Source organism: Myodes glareolus, chromosome 13, assembly GCF_982192425.1.
Source record: "Myodes glareolus chromosome 13, mMyoGla1.1, whole genome shotgun sequence".
NCBI classification, from domain to species: domain Eukaryota; kingdom Metazoa; phylum Chordata; class Mammalia; order Rodentia; family Cricetidae; genus Myodes; species Myodes glareolus.
In genome coordinates, this window is record NC_142038.1 from 58,566,584 (window position 1) to 58,582,557 (window position 15,974).

Sequence of the window (15,974 nt, forward strand, 5' to 3'; positions counted from 1 at the left end):
TAAGGTAGGGAGGGCAGCCATTATTGTCCTCACATCATAATAAGAGTCTATGGCTAATTTTTAAGATTATGATCCCGGTTTTAAGAGATGGCTCTAACCCAACATGGTGTCATCTTTGTACAGGATATCAGTCCACACTTATTTCATGGCACACCTGCAGTCAGGGTGTTGACTACTTTTCCTCTAACACACAAAAGTGGTATGAGAAGAAACTGAGCAGTTCCTTTGATAATCTTTTGGTAGGTCCTGGGCTGGGGTTTGTAAAGAGTCACTCTTCCCAGAACTTGTCTTCAAAAGGGACATTGGTTGATGATACATAAGCAACAGGATGAAGGTAAGGCCAGCAGCAGCTGCCCCTGAGAATCCCATTAATAGAACTAACTTTGGCTGGGGAAGGAAACTAAACATGTCTTCACTGACATTCACAATTCTGTGACATAAAGCACTCACTATTTTAGACTTTAACATCTGCCTGTCATTGATTAATAATTACCAGTGCAAATACATGATGTTAATTCTCCATCAAACACCAGAGCTACTTTCTGTGAGTGAATTAATAATTTCATCTTCTGTAGAAATGAATGCGTAGACTACAGAGATCTTTTCCTGTCTTTCATTGTTTATGTCACATATTATTATATTATATTTGTTTGTTTGTTTGTTTTTAAGGAGAAGGAGCCTGTTCCAAATCTTTCTCTCTGAAAAGAACAGGGAAAAAAAAAAGGATAATTTCTCATTGTTAATTCTCTTCTTCCAATGAGTGGACTGGGGAATGGAACTGGGTTCTTCAGGATTGGCAGTAAATATCTTGAGTCTGTCTTATGAAAAGTTTTTAAACTTTTAACTTTATTTTGATAAATGAGAAGAAAACTGTTATTTCAAGTGATCTTTGGTTTTATTAGCAATTGCTTCTAATTATGTATTTGAAAAAATGTTCTTGTATAGAAGAGAGCTATTAACCACTTAAAGATACTTAATTTTCATATGTACGCAAACAACAAAAAACTGTCTCAGCAGGCTGCATTTATATACTTGTGTGTGTATATATATATATATGTATGTATACATATATGTATGTATATAACTGCATATAGTAATATAATAAAAAGCGGCTATCAACATGAGACTTTTGAGATACAGGAGAAATTGAATGGATTGCAGTGTGGAAGGATTGGAGAGTGGAAGGAGGAGTGAAAGTGATGCAATTATATTTCAATTATAAACATACTTTTAAAAGTATGAAATGTTTAAATAAATACTTGAATACAAAAATAGGGAAGTTTTCATTCGAAACTCTCCATTCTTTAGGTATCTGATGATGCCCTAATAAATTGTAACAAACTTAGAGTCTTAAAAAAAAATTACAGTTTTTTTTCTTTCATAGATTTTGAGGTTATGTGTTTAAATGGCCGTTAACGGCCAACTAATATTTTATAACATTCTGAAACGATTTTTTCACCCCTTCTGGTTTTTAAAGGTTTTGAAAATCTTTATCATGTGATCTTTTTCCCTCTTTTCTTGCGTAGATGTTAAGTTAGTTTTCAAAACATTGATCTCATCTCCTCACTTCTGTCTGACTCTTTCAACTCGAGGGTCTTTGGGGATTAAGTCTGGTCACTTTGGATCATCTAAAGTAATTTTGCATCACAGGATCCTATGATGGACTATGTTACTCTCATCTATACCTTGAAATAGAATCTAGGCTTCTGTATTCCAGACAGACACTAGCTGACATGTAGAAATGTAAATCATATCTTTGCATGTAGGTCTTGGATGAATATGGCTCAAATGCCTGTGTTTCTTAGGAAATAAAATGAAACAATAAAAGTGACTTGAGTGACTGTCACTCTTTAACATTTCCTACACCCATGGTGTTTGCTTCCTCTTTCACCTTATCTACACCAGAAACAGTTTCAGCCTGTGAAACCTCAGCAGAAACTCATCGCTTCTACATCAGGACATCTTTCACATTTTTTGGCTTGTACATCATGATTCTGGGTACTGAACGACCTGCTCATTTATAATTTTATTAGCTTTTTTCTTTTTTTTGGAAAGTAATTTTATTAAATTATAAAAGTTTCCATTTCCGCCCCTCCCCCAACACCCTCCCACTTCCCCCACTCCCTCTCCTCCTCCCTCTCCATCCCTAAGAGCAGTCAGGGTTTCCTGCCCTGTGGGACATTCAAGTTCCTCCCCTCTCCCTCCAGGTCCAGGAAGGTGAGTGTCCAGACAGACTGGATCCGCAAAATCCAGTATATGCAGAGGAAACAAGTCCCAGTGTCATTGTCAATGGCTTTTCAGAAAGATTCCGGGCCAGCCACATTCAGAAAATCCGGCCTACATGCCAGAAGAGGGCATCAGTCCTCATTACAGATGGTTGTGAGCCACCATGTGGTTGCTGGGAATTGAACTCAGGACCTCTGGAAGAACAGTCAGTTTTCTTAACCTCTGAGCCATCTGTCCAACCCTAGCTTTTTTTCTTTGATGCTTATCCTTGTCTCCATAACTCTTCTCAAACTCATTCTCCCTCCCTAAGCATCAAACTTGGTGTCCTTTTCCCTTTACCAAGACCAATTTTTGCCACCCAAATATGATTGGATCTTTGGTCTCAAACTGGAGTATGATTGACTTTTCTGAATCCTGCACTCTTAAAGAATACATTTCCTTTTGTTGCAGGAGAGCTGCTTGTTCGTTCCAGCCTCTTAGCCCCGAAATAATCATGCAGATACTGTATTAATTAAATCACTGCTTGGCCTATTAGCTCTAGCTTCTTATTGGCTAACTCTTACATATTAATTTAACCTATCTCCATTAATGTGTGTATTGCCACATGGCAGTGGTTTACCGTCAAAGTTTTGGCATGTCTGACTCTGGCAGTGGGTCCATGGCATTTCTCTGACTCTACCCTTCTTTCTCCCAGCATCCTTCTCCCAGTAACTGAATGCCAAGAGCTCCATGACTGTAGTAGGGATTGTGTACCCAACTCCCCTCTTCATGATAGGCTTTGGTCTGCTGGAGTTTGCACAGGCTTGTTTAACTGATATATATATATATATATATATATATATATATGTATGTATATCTTTTTAATTTACTAACTTTATTCATCTATTTTTACATACTGCCTGCAGTTTCCCCTGCCTCTTCTCTTATCATTTCCTTCTCCTACCTTCTCTCTATCCCTCCCCCAATCCACACCTCTGATTCTGTCCAGAAAGGGGCAGGCCTCCCAAGGGCATCTGAAAAGTATGGCATTCTCAGTTTAAATAGGAATAACTTCATCCTCTCACTTTAAGACTGGGCAAGAAACCCCAGTATGAGGAATAGGTACCCCAATACCAGCCAAAGTATTAGGGACAGGAACTCCTGAACTGGCCTGTAATCAGATTGGAAACAACCTTTACTGTCATCAGAGAGCCTTCATCCAGTAACTGATAAAAACAGATGCAGTGATTCACAGCAAAGCACTGGGCTGAGATCAGGGAATTCTGTTGAAGAGAAAAAGGAAGGAACAAGCCAGGTAGGACAAGATCATCACATGGGAAACCATAGAAACTAGTAACTGGGAGTCATAGGAGCTCACAGACTCTAGACTGACATCCTGGGAGCCTGTTTGGGATCAACTTAAACCCTCTACATATGTATGACAATTGTGTATTGTGGTCTACTTGTGGAACAACTGGTTATGTTTTAAAAAGTAGGGTGGTGATTGCAGAAAGAAAATAAAATCTGGAATATTCCATAGGTAGGTTTCCTAAAGTAACCAACTTTCAGATGTGGTAATGGATAATTTTCCACCCACTCATGCATTCTTGTCTTATTGGTTCCTAGCCAGATGAGATTTTTCTCGAAGGCTAAATAGACACAACAAAGGAATGTCCAGATTTATATATTATTTTTCTATTTGTACATAATGAAAGATTATGAACTGCAGGTGTGCATAATGCATTCTAAGCTTGCCCAACCGTAAAAAACAGGGAGATGTGTCTTCCTTTCCTCAAGACACCCTACTTTTATTTGTTTTCTTTTGATTTCAGGTTGCAGAATGATGCCTCTTGTCTCTGACAAGTGACAGTAATTACAGAAGCTGAAACTCACACGTGGGAAGAGACGCTTTGTTGATGTCACTCCTCTCACATTGCAAATGCGCTGATGGACCCAAAATATAATAAACGAAAGTTCAAAGCTGCAAAAATTAAATGATAATTGCACAATTTTCCTGTCAAAGCACATACAGTCCAATGGCCCTAAGTGTGATCTTCACGCCAATGGATTATTTTAGAATATAAAGAAACTGTTTGGGATTCCTTGCATCTAGAGAATGTGACTCATGTTGAACCTTAAAGCCTCTTAATATTGGTGGATCTCTTGTATCAGAATTGTAGAATTGGCAAAGACACAGCGACACATTTGCTGTCAATCAGGCAGTCATCCAATGTGGTGTTGGTGAACTGCAGTTCACCAGCACTAAGTACAGCAGAAATGAATGGCTTTAGAGGCCAGAAGAGATTGTCACTTGATTCAGTGCAATTCTTATTTTATCTAAGAATTGAAGAAATGGAGACTTCCTAAATTTTATGTACTTATGTAGTGATTTAATTTTTTAATGTTGGGAAGAAATTTGCCTTTTTCTACACTTTGACCTCTGCAGCGCTATCATGAGCTGGAAAGCTTGGATTCAAGCACATTTATTGATCTTCCTTTAGCTCTGGTCTGATGCTAAATTCTGGGCTAACTGCAAGTACATTTGCTTGCACGTAATGAATTTAACTTAAGCAGCAAAATTGTCTTTCAATAGAGTTATTAATAATATTAGGTGCTTGGAATTTAAAAACAAGGAGAAATTTCCTGCACCCAAAACATTTTCTTATTCATCAAGAATACATTGTTTTCTTTATAACTAACCATCCTGATACCACCTTTCCCATGTCTCTAACGTTATCATTCTGAAAAGTATACTTGTGGAAGTTTTGTCCAGCCAATTAACATCCAAGAATGGAATCTCTCCAGCACCTACAAGGCCATGGCTATCCAGGATGCCATTCCAATCTTTTCACATGCATTAACAACAGGTTTCTATTTGACAATCCCCACACCCACCTCCTCACTCCTTCTAAAGATCATAGTACTCTACTCTTTGCTGGTACACACACATCTGGTTTTCTGCCCTTTAACTTAGTGCAGGGTTTGTAACTACTTGTTTTATAAACTGTCTGTCAAACAGAGACCTTCCGGGACCATTGATAAACTTATAAATATTCTACATACTGCACAGGATTTTTTGCTAATAAATATTTTTTTATTTTATTATCATTACTATAAATTTTCTCCTCCTCCCCTCCTCCCAATTCCTTTCCCTTCCCTCTTTCCCCCTCCCCCTCCCTCTTTAGTCCAACGAGCAGTCAGGATTCCCTGTACTGTGGGAAGTCCAAGGTCCTGCCCTCTTCATCCAGGTCTAGGAAGGCGAGGATCCAAACACACTAGGTTCCCCCAAAGTCAGTACATGGAATAGAATCAAAACCCAGTGCCATTGTCCTTGTCTTCTCAGTCAGCCTTCATTGTCAGCCACATTCAGAGAATCTGGTTTGATCACATGCTCCATCAGTCCTAGTCCAGCTGCCCTTAGTGAGTTCCCATTAGAATGGCCCCACTGTCACAGTGGGTGGGCGCACACCTCACGGCCCTGACTCTCTTGCTCATGTTCTCTCTCCTTCTGCTCCTCAATTGGACCTTAGTAGGGAGCTCATTCCAGTGCTCCAATGTGGGTCTCTGTCTCTATCTCCATCCATCACCAGATGAAGGTTCTATGGTGATATGCAAGATATTCATCAGTGTGGCTATAGGATAGGGCCAGTTGCTCAGCTGCTCAAGGAACAAGCTGGGGACATCTCCTTGGACATCTGGGAACCCCTCTAGAGTCCATTCTTTTGCCGACCCTCAAATGGCTCCCTTAAGATATATACTTTCCTGCTCCCATGTCCACTCCTCCTCCATCCCAATTGTCCCATTCCCCCAAGCTCTCCCCATCCTCCCCTGTAATCATTGATGATGAGTCATCTACAATAATTCAAAATTATAAGTAGCAACAACCCAGGAAGCATGAACCAGCAACTTCTTGCTAGACAACACAATCCTGATTATCCTTCTTATTTGGCAAGCCTTCATACTGACCCACCTATTTTTCACTCATTTTACAAGTATTTTCTTACCAACTCTCTTCTCAGGAGTACAGTCATGTTCTCCACAGACAGGGTCATCCTGGAGGCTCTGAAAGAACTCCTCTAATACTTGCTCTAGTGATGGAGCCTTAGTGAATATCTGATTTATAAATAAAGAATGCAGCTCTCAGCTTTGCAAACCTAGACTTAGCTTCACCTGGGCTTGTGATTAAAACACTTCCCATTATTCTACTAGGTCTGGCCTATTCTGTAATCAGTTTATATCACCTCTCATATAAATATCTACTTAGATATACCTAAGTATATTTTATTAGCTATGGGTTTAAAGTTCTGAAGGTATTTCCAGTCATCATTTCTATACATCTATTTTTATGATCTTTAGTGAATGACACTGTACTCCATTGAAAACACTGATGTTTCCAAGTCTACATTTTGAATCCCATCACCCAGTTAACCATTATGCTTTCCAAGATGTGGAGACTTAACACTGTTTCTTTCCTCAGTTCCAACCTGCCTAAAACTAGTTTTCACTCTTACTCTGTGGTGAACTTTGTGGGAGGCTCCCCAATAGCCTTGTTCTAGAAGAAAAGCCAAAGGCATATATGTTATCACCCACTCAGACATGGGAGTGTGCACAGCATACTCCAGTAACCTCAGTGTTGCTCTGTAAGAAATTTCTTTCCTCTTCCTAGCAAAGTCCACAAGTATCCATACCCCAGATTTCAAGAATAAGTTAATGTCACATAAATGTCTAGAAGGTGCAGAGACCGCTGATTCACCAGACAGGAACCAGACTCTTCTTCTTCCCTTTGGCTCATTTAGACCTTTCCTTAGATCTCACAGCCTCATTTGGTGCTGTCACTGTTATAAAATATAAGGAATTGAAAGAAAGTATGCATATTTTGGTTGTCAGTGTCAACAGACATTGTACAACTGACTTGGCTCTGTTGCCTTTGGGCAACTCGAGGAAATAACGAGAGACAGAGGTCAGGGTTCCACTGTATCCTTAAAAGCATGCTGCTGATGATCTAGAACTGGGCTTTAGGAGGCATACAAGAGTCTATGAATAATGCCAAAGGATTATATTTTTAATATTACTGTCCATAAATTAAATGTCTTTTTCCCTAAATTTTGTTTAGACGCTGGGCAAATTATGATAATGAAAGGAAAAGAAAAAGAGAAGAAAATAAATATAAGTAATAATCTGGGGTCACATAGAATGAGCCCATTTTGACAGGTTCAATTGAGCCCCTAAGCTCCCACTTCCTTTTATTAAATGAAAGTGGCAAAAATTATGTTATCTTTGCAATTTTTGCTAGAGTTAAATTAGTGCCCTTATCACATTGGGTATAGTGTGACATGTATTTTAAAAATATTAAAGTTCATGTGTTATGGCTCTTAACAAACACTAACGCCTTATCTGCCGTGTCTGCTTTGCAACATATCAGATTCAGAGTAGGAATGGGATATCCAAACTAAGATGTCAGTAAAGTGCTTTCCTGCTACCGCAGCAAAGCCTTCTGTTCTGTGCTGCTGTGTGATACTCAACTCCATGTTATTTCAGCCTTGATGCACATTCACATGTCAGGCCCTACGTCTAAAGTGTCTAAAATGCCTACACAATTCCAGCTTTGTCTTTCAAGACAAGGCAAACATCACTTTCTAAAGCAAGGTCTCAGCTTGCCCTAGGTAAGAATTCAAGTCCCTAGAATTTAACTGGGCATAACTTCTGGTGGGAATTGTCCTCTAATCAGATGTATATGCTAGCTAAGTCTATGGCATAGCCCCAGAAATCAGATTTCAAAGATGCTATCCTGCCCATGATGGCTTCCTTATTCTCAATGTCCTGATAGAGGAAACTTTATCTCTTGTTCATTGCGTTATATGTATTTTCATTTTCTGTTCTCATTTCTCCTGAGACTAATGCCAAAGGACATCACAATATGTATGCTACTGAAAATTTCACAAACAATTTAGTCGGGATAATATGGCCATGCCAATGAAAGTTTGCAAAAGCACAACGTTTGCTAGGAGGCAATAGATGTACCTCATAGAGTCAACAGCACACCTGAAGACCATACCCACTGTTGTCTGTTTCATTTCCAATTTTCATTTTTGAGTTTAATCATATAACTTATATTGTTATATGATTAACAAGATAATTGCTATATTTTGAAAACATTTTCAGACAAACAACTTGAGAGAAAGCTATGTCAGGTGCTATTCTTATTTATGATGCAGAGCACCTAATTTTATTAGAGTTCCAACACTTATAAGAACTTGGTCAGGTTGTCTTTCTGTAAAGATCAGCCTTGTTTATTTGTGCAAAACTATATTACACTGCTTTTCTTCTCTTGCCCTAAAACAGTAAATTCTCCATCTAGAAACTGATAGATAACAGAATACAATAAGTTTTTTTTTTACTTCATCATACACATGCCAGCTTGATTGGCTTCTCCTGCACATGATATACACAGTGAGTAAACATCAACACAGCAGGACAGAATGCTTCCTTCCTTCTTCCCTTGTGTGTTGATTCCCCTGGGAACAAAAAGAAGCACTAGGGTAGAGAGAAGTATATGTTTTTGAAGCAACAGTACTATATACACAAAAATAGAAAAATAAGTAAGCAAACCTACTTTAAGTATGAATAGAATTTTTTGTTGAATGACAATGGCCAACTGTCCATTAAGTAATGTAGCTTTACTTTATAAACAAATTATAGCTATCCTACATAAATTCTCTCAGTTATAAAAATTCTGATCACAGAGCCAGCATTAATAGTCCTCTCTCCTGAATATATGGGTAATGTTACCTTGAGATCAGAAGAGTAAATTTGAATATGATTTTTGGTCACAAAAATCTGATACAGAACTGTTACTTAAAATTTGACATAATAAAACAAGGCATTTGTCTACTTTTTCATCCTAATCTTTAACGTGGCATTCTAAAAAAAAATGATCATTGTCTCAGCTTCTTGAGAAGCAAATTCTTTGTGAATTCTATATTATACTTATACCTTTTGTATTCACTGTGTCCTATGGCTAACCGAGTTTATGCAAACAGGACTACTCAGTGTGATCTCTAGATAGTCTCACAATGTGGTGAGTCATGCCTAAATAGTGGTGTTTGTGGTATTAGAATGTTGATTGTTGAAGTTCAACTATTCAATCGTCAGGGAATAAAGGGAGAAGTTGAAGGAAGAGTTCAATCACATGAACAGCCATTATAAAAATTTATCATAAACAAATCATTTTCCTGGGTACTGCTAATCATTTTATTGAACCATCCTACATGAGGGGATAGTGAGAATTACAAAATCTGTCACCCATTGGTTAGAAGTATTGATCATCTGAGAACAATTAAACTTGTGTTTACTCGTGGCAGAGCAAGCTTAAGGGAGATGTATGCTTGTTAGCTTGGTAATATTCCTGAACCGTGAACACTTGAAATCCAAGGTGCACAAGCTCTTGTAAGTATAGTCTATGCAAAGGTAAGATCATTTCCCAAATACAAGTAAAAAGTTGCTAATGTATATAGTAAAATTAGAAGGTTCAAAAATGAATGCTATGGTTTTACCTCATTTGTACCACCTTCAAAGCCACGCTTAACAGGAGCTCACAGTTGGGCCTTTATGGCCTTTCTCTTTATTTGCAGTTTTTCCAGAAAATGGTGTAGATTTGGGAAAATATAGTGAATAATATAAATATAAACTGAGTTCATAAATTGCTTAGTTTAGACCTTCTGCATGTAAAATTTTCATTGTGGGCAAGAATCCTTCCAGTAGGAGGAAGTGCATACAAACTGGTGGGAAGAAAATATGAAATGGGTGTAGCCCATGGGTAATTTTACCACCAGCTATTTCCCAATGTGGAACCAAACAGATTTTCTGGTGACTTTTAAAATACTTTGTCTTTCTATACAGTTTGTTATGCTAATGTGTTCACTGGTGTGCTAGGCTGTGCTTGGTCGCTTTCCCGAGTCTAGTGTCGCCTTCTTTGAAATGCCATCATTCTAAAGCATGCGTGTTCATCTGCACAGTCCATTCTGGACTTCATCCTTGCTAGTTATAGGACCCTGAGATGAGATCTCCTACCAGGTCTCCAAAGAAAACTGAATCATATTGAGAAGGAATTGGCATTGGTCCCAGCATCCACTTGTATTTAATTAGACTAGATCACGTAGAAGTCAGAGGGGTCATCAGCCTGTAAACTAGGACCTTGTCCTTAAGGAATCAGATTCCTCATCTCATCTGTTCTTATGATGAACCGATAAGAATGTCATTTGAATTCACAGACTGATCTTGACCTTGAAGATGGAAAGATCACCCCTGAGAGATGAACTCCCCACAAAAAAAGAAAAAGAAAAAAAATTGTCTCAAGCAATTTCTATTTTTTCTTGCCTGTTCCATAGACTTCCTGAGATGCATATTTCCTTTCATTAATCTCAAACATGTATAAATTAGTACCATAATAAAATGCAAGTTGAACAATAGGACAGATTTCTTTATTCAGTCAAGTGTTTTTCTTTTGTGTCCTAGTTGCTAAGGACTTTCACAGGAAATTCTGGCATTTCATTTTAATGTCAGTAACAAAAATCCATCATTTATGATTTTTTTCAAGACAGGGAATCTGAAAAGTTTATTCTGATCATTAATCAGCCCCTTCTAATTAAACACAGTTATATCCCATCATCATTGCTGTAATTATTGATTGATTAATCTTTCAGCTATTAATTAAAAGTCTTAATTAAACTTTTGCTGGTCTTATTTAAGCTAAGAATATAATTATTATGTGATTTCCCTGTTACAGGCAACATGTATTACTTGTCCCGTGGTATAGTTACGTTTCAAGAGTGATGAGTAAAATATGAGCACACTGAAAATGAATATAGCAATATTTCCTTTAGCACTTGTTACACTCTTGTGTGTGTGAGCACACAGACTCATTGTTCAAAAATCATAGAGTTGAAAGGGCATTACAGAATGGAAGTTATGATTAAGAAGTTCTGAGTCTGGGGTGGGATGTTCTTCTGTATATGCGCTGCTTTTTTGAACAAATGGCTTAACAAAGTAAAGTCAGGCTGGAAATTCAAACAGAGATGTAGAGAGAGAATAAGCAAAGGCTATGTCTACTCCACAGAGCCACTGGAGAAGACAGAAGCTGGAACATTGTCAGTAAACCACGACTTTGAGGTGATGCACAGATAATAAACATGGGTTAATTTAAGATATAAGATCTATCTAACAAGCCAAGCAGTGTTGTAATTAATACAGTTTCTGTGAGATTATTTCAGGGTTGGGTGGCCAGGAAACAAACAAGCAGCCTCTAACTACATAAGTCCATAAGCAGAGGATGACTCTCCTCCAGCATTCACTAACCAATATCAGATCCCAGACTGAACATGAAAAAGTCAAATTCACCAATCAGTAGATTCCCAGTAGTGGAAAGATACTTGCCAGGAACCTGTTTTTTAAATGATTGGTTGTCCACATGGAAAGCTAAGGCTGGTACCAAAGAATATTGGTTTTCAGAGTTCTAAGCCATCACTGCCTCTCAGGTTGATGCATCTTGTTGTGTTGCCGTCAGCCCCAGGCTCCTATACAAGCAAAACAATCATTATATGAAGCAAGATTAGTAAGAGATCAGAGACAAATCAGGGTTCATCCTGAAGGTCAGAAAAGTAGAACAGTCAACCACTGACTCTTAACTCGATCTCAGGTCCAGGAATATTAGAGTGAGACTGAGATTGAGAGCTGTCTCCCTCATTCTATAATCCTCTCTAAGGCTGGGATTAAAGGTGTGCACCACTGGAATTATGGCAAATGATAACTAATAATATATATTGTATTATATTAATAATAATATAATAATAACAAAAAGTAACTATGGCAAACTAGTGTGACTGCTGGGATTAAAGGTATGTGCTAACAATGTCTGGTCTGTAGGACTGACCAGTGGGGCTGTTTTACTCTCTGATCCCCATGAAAGTTTTATTTATTAAAATTTAAATGAAATGTCACTACGATTATACTGCTTAGCTTCATCTGCAATCCAAGAATCATCTACTTATAAATAAAGTAAGATTTGTGTTGAACAAAGTGCGATGTGTTAACCATTTGACAATGATTTGGGTGTTCTGTGGCTTCATAAAATGGGAATTTTTCATATTGTATAGGTGACAAAAACTTATTTTCTGACATCATCATCATTATCACACCAAAAGTTGCACAAGCTTCTATGGAATGAAGTCTATTAAGGGATCTGGCCACAAGTGGAAAGCTGCAAAATCCTGTGTTGTAGGCTTCTAGTTTCAAGCAACTGTTCTCCATTCTCTAGGAACATAGCTAGAATTCTGTTGGTGCCAGTGGCTTTCTCCAGCAAAAGAGGGGGAAGGCAGGAAAAAAGTAAAGGTGTTGAAATACCATCATGTTTCACATTCTGTATTACACATTCAGTGAATTTGTACAGTCAAAGTTTTAGTTTTTATAACAAAATTTCCAATAACACATCACGTAAGAATATTTTTGAAATATACATTGTTTAACTTTGGGGACAGAGAGAGGAGGAGAGAAAGAGAGAGAGAGAGAGAGAGAGAGAGAGAGAGAGAGAGAGAGAGAGAGAGAGAAAGAGAGAAGAAAGTAAGGGAAAAAAGAGAAACAGAACTTTATTAATTTTAATAAACTGACCAAACCCTGAGGAACTAGGAGGCACACATGAGGTAACTCCAAATTAGTGAAAGCTTTTGGACCAAAATGAGGTCATTTTGCAGAGACACTTTGCTTTTTCCTGAAAAAAAAAAAACTCCTCAGAGTATGTTCAGCCTGATTAAGGCATCTCAGTTGAAAAATGAAATGAAAATTATAGCTATACAAATGCCACTTGCTGTGAGCTAAGTCACCCAGATTGCTAAATATACACACCCAGTTCCTGGCTTCCTGGCATAAGAAAATCCTACAATTTCAGGATTTTTTTCCGTTAAGGCAAACATAGCCTGTTTTTCATTTCCACACTTTTGCATCCACAGATTTACAGAAACTAAGGTCTAAAATATTCAGAAAACCATTGTGTTTATGACGAAGAGGTATGGAGCTTGCTCTTGTTATTGTTTCTTAAATAACATTTGGTCAGCTACTTAGATTACTTATGCATTATGCTAGTAGTATAAACATAGAGAACACTTGCAGTGTCTGGAGCCTCTCAGGTCATATGCAAACACTTTGCCACTTTACAACAGTGACTTGAACACTTAACGACTCTGGTACATAAGCAACACCTTCTGAAACCTATTTCCCCAACATTTTGGATATCACAGCAATACACGCAGTGCGGTTCCTCCGTGCCATGTATAAGGACATCTTCCATTTACCTATATAATCCTCTATAGCTTTCATCATTGCTTTATAATTACTTTATAGAAATACTATAGAAATTGAATATTGGTTAGGTGTACTCGTCAGTAGCCTATTTTCTGATAATATAAATGGGTTTCTTTTTCAGATGGTAAACTAATAAATGAATAAATATGAATAATGAATAAATTCACCATACATTTAAATGAATTTTTGCAGCTTTAACCGTCTGTGTGAGCAAGACAGCATGCTTCAGTCATAAGAAACTGCAAATGTGCTGCTGGTTTTTCTTGACTGGAAGGAAACCTTGAAGGAAGAATAGCAGAAGACTAAAACACTTTGCACACTTTGGTGTTTTAAAATGAAATTCTTCATCACTTTTGGTCTTTGCAACAACTTTAAGTGAAAATGTCAATTTTATAGATGCAGAAATATGACCTAAGAAAGAGTAAAAACTTCAGCCCAAACACATTGAACATTTAATATGCCATAACATTACTGACACTATATAGAAATGGGCAAGAACCCACTTCTGGGTGCTGATGGAATAACCTATGACATTTAAATGTCAGGAGCTCCTGTAGTACCTGGTTACTCAAGCTAAATTACCCAAACTCATAAAATCTCAGCCTCTCTAACTGTAACTTGAGAACAAAACATAGCAGAACAGTTATTTCAGAGCTGCTGACCCAAAGTACGCTATGTCCTCTGTGGGGAGTATGCAAGCCACTAAGCCAGTGCTGTATCATTTGCAATCCCATGCTTCTCTTCATTTACTGGGTGTTGATCACAGCCTGGGTTTTGATCTGTTCCCAGTGACCCTTCATAAGCTATTGCCCACCTGATCCATGCTCATTCTTGTGTTTGAGGTCTGACTGGATTTTACTACTTGAAACAAACTTTGAAATTCTACATCACACCCGTCATGCTATGATGAGCAAAAACTAGTCAAGAGAGGGTTAAGGTCTTGCCTGTGGTAGCTCTGCTAATTACTGACATAATCAGGTCTCTAGACTCCGATTCAGAGCACTCTCCACCCCTCCACATTGTCCCTCAAGCTAACATTTGCCCTACATTTTGTTCATGGTTGTCATTAGGATCAAATACTATTAAATATGGGGAAGTGTTTTAGAAGTGTAAAATTATGCACAAGAGCAAAACCTTACATTAATGGGCTTCCTACATGACGTCTTTGGTTAGAAATGGAGATGTTATTTAAAGTGGCTTAAATCTTTAATGCTTTTTTCTATATGGAGATGCTGTGAGTTACTTTCTGTTTCACACTGAGGATGGCAAGTGTTAAAGAGGAGTCTGCAGTTTGCCTTCACTTATATCATATGAAGTTCTACCATGGAAAGGGCTTAACTGATGCTTAGATGCTCAGAAGCAAGAACCAAACAAAGAGAATAAAGAATGCAAGAAAGGGAACTGGCTAGGACCTGATGATTAAGCTATCGCAGGGGACAGTGCAGTCTAAGTTCCCTGGAAAACTATGGATCAGGCAGCATTTGAACATGTAGCATAACACACACCATGTGAATCAGGTAGCATTACACACAGGTCCTCACCAGGGTCCTATACAGACTTTTTTTCACCCAAATACTCACCAGAATTATTCTTAAACAATAGTCCTCACGTATGTGCTATATATATTGTAGATGTCTGTGTGTGTGTGTGTGTGTGTGTGTGTGTTGGTATATGGTGTATTTATGTATTATATGGGAGTGTGATGTATCATGTATTATATGTACTGTATATATGTGGGGTATGTGGTATATTTGTATATTATATGTAGGATGTTTGGCATCTGGTGTGTATGTGTTTGTGTGTGTGTATGTTGAGTTTGTGTGTGTATTATGTATTTGTGCTGTATACAATTATACAATTATTGCATTGTGTGAATGAGGTATTTTCATGTGCAATATATGTGGTGTATGTACATATGTGTTCATGTGAGGAGGCCAGAGATGGGTGTTCTTTCTTCACTTTCTGCCTTATTCTTCTGAGACATGGTTATTTGCTGAGCCTGGAGCTGACTGATTCAAGTAGACTGGCTGCCTTGAAAGCAACATTGGTCCTCAACCTCACATGGGGATTCAGTTACAACCTCTGTGTAGTCTCATCCAGATTTTGTACATGGTGCAAGGGATCAGAGCCCAGTTTCTTATGCTTACTTAAGGATCTGCCACTCAGCCCTCATCAGTGTTTAGGAGGAACAAAAACCTCTAACAGTATTCATGAGTTTCTCTGTACCTCAACACCACTGTGCTCATGATATTTGATAGGGACAGAGAAGACCCTGAGAGAAAACTCTCTTCAGTGCTTGCTGATGTGGGAGCACAGGCCTGCAGTCACACATGCTGCTCCCTAGAGTGATGATGACAGAGAAAGCAGTGGTGCCTGGCCTCCCCTGCTGCTATGTGGTTCCCAAGTGAATGCGGCGT